The 14,776-nt window shown below is 44.6% G+C and overlaps 1 pseudogene; it reads left to right on the top strand.

Moving 5' to 3' along the window:
* The first annotated feature begins 1,480 nt into the window (after window positions 1-1,480).
* The window catches only part of LOC104675810, a 120,977-nt pseudogene continuing 107,681 nt past the window's right edge, over window positions 1,481-14,776 (top strand).

Below are 14,776 nucleotides of genomic sequence, written 5' to 3'. Positions count from 1 at the left end.
CAGAAAAGCAGCAGCAAGTTGCAAAAGGTCACGTAAGACATGATATCGTTTAAGTGAAAATTTCAGACATACTAGTTTGCATGAAATCCATATGGGCACATAAATGTGTAATAAATATAGCAAATCATAAGGAGGCTTAATACACACCAACTTCTTTGAGGAGCTGCTGTTGGGGTAAAGCAATCCAGTGAGATTTATCCACCCATTTAACAAAAATGAAGCATTTGTTCTAGGTATGGGGGATGCGGTGGTAAACAAGACAAACTCAGAAAGCTTTATTCCAGGGCAGTAGGTGTGGGTGAGACAGACAGTAAACCAATGAATGTGTAATGTGAGGCTGGTTGTCCATGAGGACAGCGGAAGGCTGAGCAGCAGGAAGGCGGCAGAGGAGGTCCTTTGAAGCTCTGTGGGAGCACGAGCCTCTGAGCAGGGATCTGGGTGAGGGGAGCAAGCGGCTCTGCGAAGACCCAGGGACCGGATTCCAGGCAGAAGCCCTCAGAGCAGAAAGGGGCTGGAGGGGCTCCAGGAGCAGAAGAAAGGCCAGTGTAGCCAGACTGGGGAGAGGGGAGCCCCATCACATGTAGGTTGCTTCTGAACGTGATGTGGGGCAGTGGCCTGCTGTGACAGTCTTTTAAAAACCACTGAGCTGTTGACTGAAGTCTTGATGCCAGGAGGGCCAGGGTGGAATTGCGGAGCCCACTGAGGCTGTGGCAGGAGTCTGGGAAGAGTCCGAGAGGGGTGATGAGGCAGGGAGGAGGCAGATATGGGAGAAACGTAGGAGGCAGAGACACAAGGAGCAGCAGAAGGGAACAGAGGAGCAAGGAGAGACCTGCTTACTGCTGAGCCATCGAGGAGAGCTGGTGCCTTCTGCTGAAGTCGGGGAGGATGCAGGATGAACATGGCTTGGAGGAAATCAAGAGTTCTGCTTTTTAAAGGTGAGTGATCGGGGGTGGGCAGCAGTCTTGACCTAATCTGAAACATTTGATTTCTTCACTAAAAAATTAGACAAATAGGGTGAAATATTAAAACGTGTTAATAATCTCAGCCGTGGGAACATGGGTATCAGAAACTCTAGTATGTTAGAAAGATTTCATTTTTAACAAAAAGAATGGCTAACACCAGAACGATTATACCCTATCAATGACCAGCTGACTTTGTCTTATAGCTACATGAACTACACCTGTCCATAGGTGCGTTAATTGTAATGCTTTTTCTATTGGAGGAGGAGGAGGAAAAAAAGGAAGAGAAGGGGAAAGGAGGACCAAGAAGAGAAGGAAGAGAGCGTGGGAGCAAGAGGAGGAGTGGGGGAGGAGGAGAGAGAGGAGGAAGAGGAGGAAGAGGGGGAGGAGGAAGAGAAGGACTAAGAGAAGAAGGAGGAGCAGGAGGAGGAGAGGGAGGAGCAAGAGAAGGATGGAGAGGAGAAGGAGGAAGAGGAGAAGAGGGTGAAGAAAGAGGAGGAGGGGAGGAAGAAGAGGAGGACATGGAGGAGGAAGAAGAGTGCCAGCCTGATGTGGCTTTTCCATCTGGGTCCTGGAGTCAGCAGTCTGAAGCCACCGCTAAGTGGATTAAAGCTGATAGGCAGCAACTCTACAAGTGCTTCTCAGTGCTAATGGGTAAGCTTTCTTAGTGAGCCTTCCTACATTCCTATGTCAGAAATCACAACACCACACAGCCCTCTGCTCATGGCCCCTGTAGATTCCTTATGGAAGTGCTCACAACCCTTGCCTGTAAAACCACACTTGCTTTACTTTCATATTCACAAAGAGGAAGGTTGTGTAACAAACATAAGGTTAAATGTGTGCAGTGCCTCTGTTTTGAGTTCAGTGTCCTTGGGCAAGCCACTCCACCTCTGCATGCTGCAGCCTTCTCCTCTGGAACGTCAGTGCCGATCTTGTAGGCTTGTGATTAGAATGTGTGCACCTAAAGCTTTCAGGATAGTACCAGTCACAAAGAGCATTCAGTGAAAGTCAGTCACCACTACCATCATTAGTGAAACTGTGCTCATTACAGCCTTCTTGTAGCCAACACCAGGCTTAATAAAATGGAAGAATTATGAGGTAATAGGACCCAAACATGCCACAAAGGTCCCTGAAGAAAATAGATCATGTGTGACCATGTCACAGTATTTCTACAGCAGAAGGCGGCCTGAACTTGGATTCTTGCTTTGGCTCTGTCCACTCTGCCATCTTGAATAAGTCACTAGAGAGTTCCCTGAATCAGCTGGTTCATCTGAAAAGGAAGATACTATCTGTCTTGTCTCTTCTCGAGGATGAAGAGACCATGGCTTTTACAGCTTTGGAGGAATGCATGAGAGATCAGGATGGACTGTCCCTGCTGTGGGAAGGCTTCTGAGTTTGCCATGGAACATGGACAATTGTACCAGACGGGCCTCAGGAGCCCTCCACAGCCAGGGCATCTCATCCCTGAAGTGGGGTCAGCAGGCCAGGTTCAATTCCTTTTCTCCCACTGAAATCCCAAAATACGATTACAAGTTCCCTTAGCTTCTCCTATCTCCCCAACCCCACTCCCTGTGTCTTCTCTCTCTTTCCTTCTGCAAAATAAACATATAGTTCTCAATGTTAGTGCCAATACTACAGGAAACCTGCAGCCACCTCTGTGATATGACATGAGCCAAATCTTTATAAATATGAGATCTGGGGTAATTTATTAAGTATGTATAAAATCTGTTTCTTTCCCAAAATGGGAAAAGTGAAACTTAATGTATAGAAAAGTTGGACATCTTAAATATACTAGTTGGGTGGAACATCTCGTGTTGCACTGAATGTACAAAATGCTTAATAAATGTTTGTTCCATTGTCCTGAAAGACCATCTCAACACTCCTCTAAAATCTCACACCATATTCTCTAATCAGGGATTCATCTTTTCTTTAGGTTGGGTAACACGCCTCTGAGAACACCTCGTGAAAACCACAATGAACACCAATATACACACGCTGGGATAGCCAAATTAAAGAGAACGCAGCACCGCCGAGTGCTGACAGCGACATGAAGCAACTGGAACATTAGTAAGTGTGAACTGACAGAACCATTGAGAGATTCTTCTCTAGAGAAGCAGAAGCCAATAGCTGCATTTGTCCTCTTCACCTTCGCCCTGTTTGTCAAACTACTTTCTATTATAGCTTTTGCAAGCTGCTGGGAGCCAAAGCTGAAGAGAATGAGGTCTGATGCTTTTATGATGGTAGAAACAGGTGCCTTAAGATTGAGCAAAAATGCTCAGATCATACAGAGGCCTCAAAACAGCAAATGAGTAAAAGCTGGGGTTCAAGACCTGCATGACGCCTCTGCTGCCTCAGCTGAGAGACAGGAGGTGGGGAAAACATGGGCCGGTACAGGTCCAGACACTGGCGTCAAAACGGAGGCGATGGTGAGGACTGTCACTGGCTTGTGGCCCGCACCTTCTGGCCGTGTCCTCACATGGCCTTTCCTCTGTGAGCGTGGACAGGGAGCTCTGGTGTCTCTTCCTCTTCTTAGAAGGGCGTCAGTGCTATGGGATTAGGGCCCCAGCCTCATGACCTTGCTGAGCCTTCCTTGTCCTCTTCAGGGCCACATCTCCAAATACGACTGCAGTGGGGATTCGGACATTAGCATATGAATGACGCTGGGGGGACACCATTGAGTCTACAACAGAGAGATTTATTGAAAATGCAGCAAGAGAGAAAAACAAAAATAGAGTGACTCCCAGACCCTCCAGACCCTCACGCTAGACTGTAATTGTTTGAAGTTGTGAGAATCCAAGGGACTTTTATTCCAAGACAGCCTAAGCTGGATTTGGAGGACAAATCCCACCAGTGGGCCACAGGTCCTGAACTCATGTATTCCTGCTGCTGGACATGGCCACTGGCTTAGGGCCTCTACCACCCACAGGAAGCAGCTCTCCACACCACAGGGTCTTAGGGCTGAGTAGCCTTTAAGGTAAACGTTTAATCAGCCATCCCTGCATTCTGCTTAGAAGGTATGCAGTGCGTGATAAAAGCTTAGGACACAGCTGCTTGGTACATCAAATGGTCAAACACCCGCTTGGCATTGCCTTGACCTCAACCTGGGTCCTCTGGTCAGAAGCAACACTGCGTGGGATCTATGCTGGTGGGTGAGGCATCCTTCACGCCATTTGATGAGGGTGCTGACAGAGACAGAGGGCAGGGTAAGCAAATGACAGTTACCTCAACTGGGTAAAGGGGGTCTCCTGCACATACCACTGCCAGTGGATGGCTGGTGGTGGAGAGAAGGTGCCGTGTCAGGCTTTGCTGATGACAGTGTGGTCTCACAGCCATGGTGCTCACTGAATTGATGACAGGCTGGTCCTGTAGCCATGGTAATAGCTGAATCGGCCGTGGCGACAGGGAGCCTGTACTTGCGGCCACTGCCTAGCCTCTGTGTGCATCACCTTGGCCACTCCATCCATGGGTCCCCTGCTCAAGCACTGGGAGCCCAGAACAGAGGCTGGTGACACCCACAGGACAGTCACCCTACACAACAGGTGCTGGGCCACCGTAGCCCTCTCTGGCAGCTTTAGCATTTCAAGAAGATGCTCACACGTTCCCGCTGCGATGACCTCTCACCTCTCTCTTCCCCAAACTTCTCTGTGTCCACTCTCCCCTTCCAGGCCCCTCCCAAAGAGCCAAGCCATTCTGCACAGGCCAGACATCCACCTGCAGAGCCATGCGGTGAGCATCTTCACTCTCTTCAAAGTGAATGACCAAGATCACCTTGCTACTGCCCCCTAGGATGGGTTCCCCTCATCACTTTGCTTTGGAGGCTCCTGAGCCAGGCTGGAGTGTGGTGGTGGCACTGCATTTTTTTTCTGCCGATGATGTATCATGCCCACCCATCTGGGAACCAAACTGGAATCTTTCGTCTGCTGTAAATGGTCACAGGAAACCCCAGTGAAGTGACAGCTCTAAGTTGAGGTGCTGGTATTACAGAGATAAAGAGACAGAAGGTTGGGCTACCTGCTCATGTCACTGACAGGACTTCCAGACCTCTCAGAGTGACCCCAAGTGATCTCCAGTGAACCATGTTCAGTGTAGGGTGGTTTGATGGTACACCTGTCAGACCTGATGACTGAACGGATCCAATAATACCTACAACATGATGTGATGGGCGCCTCCTGATGGAATGGAGCTGATAAAACCCAGACTGTGATGGGCACCTCCTGATTTAATGCAGCTGATAAAACCCAGACTGTGATGGGCACCTCCTGGCCAGATGGAGCTGATAATACCCAGATTGTCACGGGAACATCCAGACATATTTAGGGCCCAGCTGCTCTGTGCTTTTCAAATGGTAAGTAAGGTTCTCTGCTACCCAAGGTAATGACTTGCTCCAGAATTCTAGGGGTCTGCCCTGACTCTTGTACTGGGGGCTTGGCAGACTTCTACTGAGCACGCTTATCCACCAGAGATGCCTCCAGACCCATTAGACTTGCTGAGTCATACACTGTGATCAACAGAGCAATTTCCACTGCAGCAGGACCTGCTGCATAGCTCTGTTTTGTTCTGGGAATCTTTCAAAAGTGGAAGTATTTGGGTTACTAGATTAATGGGTTGAAGCGATAATCTGCTTTTAAATGCCAAAGAGCCTTCCCAGGCAAGAGGACTCTTTCTTAATAGTATGGAAGTGGAATGCAAGAACTTGCTGTTTATCTGAAAGGATGAGACGGTGTGCACCAACCCACTGGCACCTAACCCTTCACCGGTGTGGCAAACCACTGACCCTTCATGGGGTGTGTCTTCCACCTCATGGCATTTGTGCGCATGCGGGGTACTCCAGGGTTTTTAGAGACCCCGGTGCCTAACCCTCCCACCAAGTTTCCTTATTATTTTATTAAACGGAGTGTCCTCTGAGCCTTCCCAAGGAACATAACTCTGGTGATAGAATTTCTGCTCTTCCATGTCTCTACCACCCTGTGCCTTCTGATCCTTCTTATCACTATGCCAAGGCAGTTAGAGACTCCCTGGTTCATTTGCCATAGTGCATCCTTGTGTCTCGGTTTTGAGGGGCTTCTGGTATAACAGCACCTCTGGACCTGTTCCCAGTGTCCCTGCAAAGATGCTGAAGCACAAGTCAAGGGACAGTGCTCTCCTGTCCATCGGTTCTGTCCTCCCTGCCTTATTTTGTTCCCATCATCATGCAACACTCTCAAGATTTCCTCCCACGCGTGTTCCTGTGATTCTTGGTGGTACAGCCACGCCATGCAATGTTTTGAGTGGTTACACTGTTTTCCTGGTGCGGAAACCGATTTGCCCACTTCTACATCCCGACCTCAGATACTGGGCTGTTGGCAATGTGAGAGGTAGAGCCGATCTTAGGACGGCAAGCCCCTCACACACCTGCCCCGAGTGATGTCTCTGCAAGGTGTCTGGGTAAGTGGAGTAGGAGGCAGCTGCTTCTGCTGGGACAGAAACACCTCATGGGCATGGGTTTGAGCTGGTCCCTGATGTGGACAGCATGGGTTCAATCCCACTGGGGTCTTCTAGAGAATAATGTACCTCAGAATTTTCCAGAAAAGGAGAGCATCTTCTCACCAGTGCAGATTCCATTTGTGAACTGTGCCTCCATGAGTGTGCACCCTCACACTGCCGGGTTTACAGGGGAGTCCAGGTGGGAGTCCCTCACACCACAGGGTTTGCAGGGGAGCCCAGGTGGGAACCCCCCCAAGCCCCTGCAGGATTGCAGATGAACCCCAAGCCTTAGTCTTCCAGAAGTACTGGAACAGAAAGAAAGACACATTTTATAAACCATGTGAAATGCAGTCAGGTTATAGCCATGTCAACTAGTTTGCAGAGAGATGAAAGGAGTAAAAGGTGGGCAGGGAGGGTGTAAGGAGAGCACATGCAGTGGAATACCAAAGCCATGAAGCTCAGAAAGAGGAAACCAAAGAAAGGCCACCCATCACTTTCCCGCCACCCTCATTTTGCTCATGGAAGGCCATTTCGTGGAGTTGGATCTCACAGCCCGTTAAGATGCTCCCTGGACTCCCTTGTCCTTAATTCCTTGCTTGCCAAATAATCATCTGAACATAAGTAGGCTTTCCTATGACTCAGCTTCAGGAGGAGAATGTCCCAGAGAAGATGTCATTTTCCTGTCCCTGTGGCAATTATATACTTCATTATAAATTAATTAGGGTAATAGGATTTGATACATACGGCTCTTATCAACTATGGGACTGAGTCAGCAGTCCAGAAGCCGATACTCAAATGCAATTGAGTTTTGAGACTAAAATACTTTTGTTGTGGGTAGGGAGAGTACCAGGAAAGAAAGCTTTAAAGGGCCAAGTTCCTAAGGTTCTAATGAGCGGGAGCAGACGGTCAGCAAATTGCACCGCTATTCGACTTTATTTATGCCAGTGGACTGCGGAATCCTGGAATACTGTAAATTATAAAATCTATATATAGTGACTCATTCTGTCACTAGCTAAAGACTCCTCTGACCTCTGAAGACCAGACCCAAGAGGCAGCATTGTGTGTGTGTGCGTGTGTTAAGAACACTTAACATGAGATCTACTCTCTTGACAAAAATTTAAGTGCACAAATGCTTTAAGGCACAGTGTTGTGCAGCAGATCTCTAGAACGTATGCATCTTGTGTAACTAGAGCTTTATACCCATTGAATAGCAACTCCCCATTACTTCCTTCATGAAGCCCCCTGCCAACAACCATTCTACTCTCTGTTTCTGGGAGTGATATTTTAGACACAGTCATTGCCTTTCTGTGACTGGCTCACTTCACTTAGCATAACATCCTCAAGGTTGTCAAATATGGGAGGATTTTTTTTTGAGGTTGGATAACGTTCCATTTTATTTACAGAGCATATTTTCTTTATCCATTCCCTTGTCGATGGCCACTCCATTTGTTTCCATATCTTGGCTATTTTGAATAATGCTGCAGTGAACATGGAAGTGTTGATACCTCTTTGAGGTCCAAATTTTAATTCTTTTGGATACATATCCAGAAGTGGGATTGCTGGAGCATAAGGTAGTTCTGTTTTTAGTTTGTTGGGAAGCTCCATACCGTCTTCCATCGTGGCTATGCCATTTTACATTCTCACTCACATGTACACAAAGGATTCCAGTTTCTCCACATCCTTGTCCACACTTGTATTTTGTATTTTTGATAATAGCTATTCTAACAAATGTGAGGGGATATTTCACGGTGGTTTGATTTCCCTAATGATCAGTGACATTCAGCACTCTTTCATAGATGGGTTGGCCATGTGTATGTCTTCTTTGCATAAATGTCTATTCGAGTCCTGGGCCTAATTTTTAATCAGGTCATTTGGGCTTTTTATATTGAGTTATGTTTTAACCGCTTATCAGATGTATTGTTTGCAAATATTTCCTCTCATTCCATAAGTGTCTTTTCACTGTGTTGTTTCCTTTGCTGTGCAGGAGCTTTTTAGTTCAATGTGGTCTCATTTTGCCTTTGTTGTCTACGATTTTGAAGTCATATCCAAGAAATGATTGCCAAGAGCAGTATGATGAAGCTTCTTCCCTATGTTTTATCCTAGGAGTTTTACAGTTTCATGTCTTATGCTTAAGTGTGTAATCCATTTTAAGTCTTTTTTTGGTGATTTTTGCATGTGGATATCCGCTTTTTCCAACACCATTTGTTGAAGACTGATGAGAGTGCTTGAAAGTTAGTAAAACGACCTATTCTTGCCTGCATGTGAATCTTTTAATCAGTATGTTTATATCCTGAAGACATACAAAAATAAAACCAAGAAGTAGTCAGGACTTACCATGTGCAAAATACACATAAAAGAAGGAAGAGAAACTCAAGGGTAGAGGAGAACAAAGAAAAACACATGCAATTAGGTGAAGAGGTGAGTATGGACAACAGAATGTTGGGGAGTCAAGATTCTTGTTTATCTTTCCAGTTCCAATGCCTTAGTGCACCTGCCTCAGGGGTATGATTGCAATTCATTGAACAGCCATGAAGTTTCAGATCCCCTTGCTCCCTGTGTTCACGGTTCCTCCAGTTTCCACCATTAAACAGTGACCAGCATGTGGGAATCTGATTTCCCAAGATCAGATCCTGGATTGAGGATCTTTTTTAAAGATCCTCAATCCACAACAGCTGTGATTATTTAAATGCTGTAGTGGAATCAGTATAATTAATCACAAAAGACGTTTACTGCAAGTAAGCCTCAAAAGCAAAGAGATTACTGTGATTATACAAAATAGAGGAAACCAGAGACTGTTGCTATTAACTTCTTTGGGAGTGGTTTGAAAGCCCTAGTTATTTAATGTGCATATTTCAGGAATATACTAAAGGCAATCAATGATGTGAAGCTGGTAGTAATGAGTACAGATCGTAAGACTTTTCATCAGAGTAGAGGTTTTCTTACTCTTACTCCATAATTCAAAATCAAGAGTAGAGATGAGTCATTCTGGGGAGCATCTTGAGAAAAATGATGATGGTTTGGTAAACTGATGGAGAATGAGGACAAGGGAAAAGAGAATCTCTCACTGTCAAGGTATTCTTTAGAGAAAGTATCTTATAGGAAGACAGCATCTGTTTGGGGACTGGCCGTAAAGGCAGAATTCACAGATAAGCTTGAATTTTGGGGAAAAAAAGCAGTCATTTGTTGTTTACCTGAATTTGTCGGATTTAACCTGGTGTCCTGTATTTTTATTTATTTATTTTTTTGCCATACCTGAAAACCCTACTTAGAGGTCACTGCATCTAACTGAATAACCACATTTACTGAAAGAGTTTATATAATGCTTAAGTATTCCAGCAACTTCCAAAAATAACACCTGTCACAAAACAACAAGCAGAGAAATATCCCGTGTCCCTGATGAAGTAAGCAAAGGAACCCCACTTGAGTTACCTAATCATCTAGTGTCTCTCTTGGTGGGAACATCTTACGGTTAGGGTAAGTAGACAATCTCCTGAGTTGAGAGGCATGAGAGATGTTTACTTCCTATTCCTGGACTTCATACTCTAACTTCCATAAATGCAACCACAACTGTAAAAAGTTTTACCTAGAGAATCTGGCCACATATCCCATAAGAGAAAAGCAGGGAAATCACAAAAAAGAACTCGAGGCTTCCTGGTGCAGCTCATAGGCTGAGAAAAAGAAAGAAAGTTGGGTGCAAGGAGAAAAGTAATGCACCTCCATGATATCAGCAAAAGAAAGATCAGGCTGCAGAAAGTGCAGAAGAAAATGCTCTCTTTGAAGGTAGAATGAACAGTTTGCTGCAGAACAGTGTTCAGGGAATATGGATGCCCCTCTCTCTTCAGCCTCCTAAGAAAAGGGAGTTGGAGGATAATGATTAGTCTCTGTGACTCTCACATCTTTCCAGGGAGACCCTAGGACTCCCAGTGTGGGAATCATAGTCAGTCCAGTGATCGTGGTTGTGAACCACTGAGATGTCCACCAGGTTAAGTGAAGGAAAGCAATGGTTCACAGCAATGCAGCCAAAGCACCAAAAGTGAACGTTGGGGCCCCAACTACAAAACCTCACTACATGATGAGGGAATGTGGTGAAGGTATTTGGAGACAGTCTGCCAGAGCTCATGATGAAAGCCAGTGATGGCTCGTGTTTATGTTGGTTTAATTTAACCAACTTCTGCTCCAGGAAATTGCTCAACAAAAGTTGCAAATAGACTCCTTGCCATAAAACCTCAGTATTTCTTAAGGAATCCTGTAGCCACTGAACTCAAACCCAGCCCCTCTCTGATGTCTGTAAGCAATACCAGGTCTCTTTCTGGCATGGTCTTTGCAGCCTGGAGAATCCAAACATTGCTGAGCATCCTGAACTGGAGACTGGACCACCTATCCCCACTGCCCCCACCCTTTCCTTGCCCTGGGAGGACCTGGTGCCGACAGTGCTGGATGACTGAAGCAATTAGTCTTTATAGAGTCACAGCAGGGTGGGGGAAGGGAAGTACAAATTATCTAAAGATAGATAGCTAAGTTTTATTTGATGAAAGCAAAACATAAAATATGCCTATAAGTGAAAGTATAACAAATGACCAATACTATGGACCTTGTATAGAAAAATGCAGGACAGTTTGCAGCTAGGTTTCTTGAGCCTTGACTTATAATTTATCAAAAGGATCATTCTTGACAAGTCTGGGATGCTTTGGCCCTCTCCACTCCCTAGAAAGGTGTTACTCTAGCCCTGGTCACCATTCAATGAAGTGCAGTCTCCACTCTTCTGCATGCGCTGGTGAATGCCACACATCCAGGAAGGCCAGACTCCTTGGACCACACCAACTAGAAGTGAGGCCTCCACAACCCATGCAGGGCAACATAGCTGACTAGCTGGCATGATCCACTAGAGAGACACCATCTCGAACCTGCTAGGTGCAAATTCCTCATCACAGGCATAGATCCGTTAGGCCAGAGACGCTTGGGACAGGTGCCGCATCTGTGCAGCAGATTTGGGAAAAATTAGAACAGAAGTAATCCTAAGAAATGATTGCAGCAATTGCAGTAGCATTAAAATGCTGAGTGCACTGCACAGCCCTCCCTTCCTTCTGAATGTGGTCATTATGTAACTAATGATCTAATTAGGAGAGTCATGTAAGCCCAGCATTGTGCCCTCCTGGCGGCAAGCACTGTGGATTTCCAAAGCCATGGCTTTCAGAGGCTAACTCCGCTTTAAATGTAGAGAAAGAGTAGCACAGAGTTGAGGCAGATAAGTCAGAGGGGAGCTCAGAGCATCAGATGCATTTCAGTGACAACCCTGTAACCTTGAAAGAGTCAGCAAATCCCTGTGTCCCTCACACCAGATTGCATCAGGGCCTTGAGTCAATAAGCAATGAAGTTAGTGATGCATCCTCCTGGGAAGGTGGTGAGCGAGGCATCCATCATGTTCACTCTTTCAGCCTGTTCCAAGGAGAGAGCCTCTGAGAGCGGTGGAAACCACTTCCCGGGCCCATTAGGCTCTGGCCCTGTGGTGAGGTAGCAGCTGTCACCTGGTGCCAGCCAAGGCTCACCAAGTGGAGGCCAAGGGAAAGGTGGGTGTGCAAATACCTGCCAGGAAGAGAAGCAGGACTCTGACTGGGAATGCAAGAGGACCAAGCAGCTTCTCTGCTCTGCAATATAAAAGAGCTTAAACTCAGTTTCTCAGGGCTTCTGCAGGACATCGCAGAGAGGCTCACACATCTTTCAGTGAGGCTCAGGACGTTCCTGTGGTGTTTAGACAGTAACCTGCAGAGGAAACTCACTTTGTTTAAAAAAAAAAAATACATATTCACAGGATTAAAAAAAAAAAGAAGTCATTGGTGAGGAAAACATACAAAATCAAGAGGAAAATCATATTTTATGTTTTCTCTTTGGCCCCATTTCTTGGAGATAACAGTTACCATTTTTGTGTGTTTTTCCAGGTTTTTCTGTGCTGCTCAAGCACACACACACACACACACATCTATCTATCTATCTATCTATCTATTGATATAATTGATAAATCCTTTTTATGCAAATGACACCACATCATAAATACTATTCTGGTTAGAAAGAATGAATAAGACCTACTATTTGGTAGCACAACAGGGTGATTATAGTCAATAATAACTGTACATTATAAAATAAAGAGTGTAATTTGATTATTTGCAACTCAATGGATAACTGCTTGAGAGAGTAGATGAGTGTTCGCATTGCATGCCTGTATTGAAACATCTCATGTACCTCATAAATATATACACCTACCATGTACTCACAAAAACTAAAACTAAAAATAAATGAATATTATTCTGCAATTTTTTCACTTAATATTTCTTGAATGTTGTTTAAGATGTATCACTGTATGGACAACATACCAGTAAATATAAATAAACAGAATTAATCTGTTTGAATTACTGCACAATTTTCCATTATGGATACCCTCACAGAACCAGTCCCTAGTGGTGAATATTCACGTTGTTTGTAGGCTTCTTTTTTGTTGCAAACAATGCTGCAATTTAAAAAAATCTTCACATATATACTGCTAACTATTTGTGCAAGCATGTGTGCTGGTTAAATTCCTAGTCCTGGAATTACTAGATTAAAGGAGATACGTATTTTAAATGTTGTACTATTGGACAAATTGCTGTCTACAGAGGTCACACCTATTCTTGCCTACACTTATGATGCTTATTGAGCTCCCTGTTTAAGGGATGGCTCTTCTGCAGCTAATGCAAAAGGTCTATATCAACAAAATGTAAAATAAAAACATTGAGAAAGCTCATGAACAAACCTATTCTATCCAGTAATGCTTGCTAAGTACCTGATTTAAAGCTTAGATCAGTCAAGCTCTTAACAGAAGTAATCCAGATAAAAATGTAACAGTTTGTAGGTAGAGCTGGGGAAGGAGAAGGAGCCCGTGGAGAGGGTTCCTGTAGTTAAATTTCACAGTGTGTGTTCCACTGGGCTCCTGGTGAGAATTTTTGTTTTCTCTTTCAGTGGTTGTACGCCACTGGCTAGGTGGCTAAATCATTTTACACCAATAAAGATACTTACGTAACGGGAGAACAATGCTATACACTGACTATGTATTGAGCATCATAAATATTTTCAGGCCTTTCATTGCTTCCATTACCAGGAGATAATATCTAGCATAAAAAGTTTTTACAATCTTAAGTTTAAAACCAGACAGGATAGAGACCTCATGGGCAAGGTTGTTTCCTACAGGTGAATGAAGAGAATAGACAGTGCTTTGGGGTTTTTGTTCTTTCATTCTCTTTTGTAACTTTTTTATTTGCCCTTAGAAAAGCAGGAACTGCTCTAAAATAAAAAATAAAATGAGACTCATGCCTACATTTGAATCAAATCTCTCCATTCCTAATGTTTAACTAGAAACATAATTGATTTTGTGCTGAACAGATAGGAGGTTGTCAAGCTGATATTTCATTCGCAAGATCTCTATCAAAGTTGTCAAAAAAAAAAAGCAAACAGTCATTATTTATCCCCAAACCCATCAAGCGACCCCATTATTTATTTCCTCGGCCGTTTACGAAGCTGCATACGCGTGCTTTCTTCAGCGCACCACCTAGCGGCTCACGCAAGCAATTGCAGCCTGGGTTGTTTTCTGGAGCCAGTCTCCACAGCAGGAAAAGAAACCTTTATCGGTGTTATAATTAACCACACGATTTATTTAATTTTGATAAATATTTAATCATAAAACTTACACGCTCAGGTTAAAGGAATACCACCCTGAAGATGCATTTGTATTTCACTTGGAGGGAAGAGACATGTTATTGTCAAGATGGCAAGAAAAAAAGAGACTGCCTTAAGCCTGTGTAGTAACCAAACTTCCCGGAAGAATCAATCAAGATTGTCATGAGAAAGTGACTATGAGATAGTCGGCATGGTCCCTGGGATACTGAGGCAGTTCTTTGTTGTCTGTGTTCATATTCATTTAGAACTCAGGAATCATCGCCCCCAGCAAGCAGGGGGAAATGCTAAGTAATAAAACGCTGTCCAAACACGATGCATTCTCTAACCACCATCGTTCATGCTAGCACTGCAAATGATGATGACTGGATAAGTGCTCTGGTTTCTAATGATATTATTGCTGCTATTCCGCAGCCAATCGTGTTCCCCATTCTCAGAACACCACAAAATAGAAGTTTGATCAACGCAAACCACATGGAAGAAGCAACAGGCTGTGTTCTGCTTAGAAGTCCTAATGCAGAGCATCCCAGATGAGACTCGAGCTCTAAGCACACAGGCAATCAAGCGTGCACAGCAGACGCTAATGACTCCCATAAACGGCAGTTTAATCAAATGCTTTATTTCTGCCTGGAATAAACTCATCCATGATTTGC

This window comes from Rhinopithecus roxellana, chromosome 21 (genome assembly GCF_007565055.1).
Source record: "Rhinopithecus roxellana isolate Shanxi Qingling chromosome 21, ASM756505v1, whole genome shotgun sequence".
Classification (NCBI taxonomy): domain Eukaryota; kingdom Metazoa; phylum Chordata; class Mammalia; order Primates; family Cercopithecidae; genus Rhinopithecus; species Rhinopithecus roxellana.
This window is presented reverse-complemented; position numbering and strand designations above follow the sequence as displayed.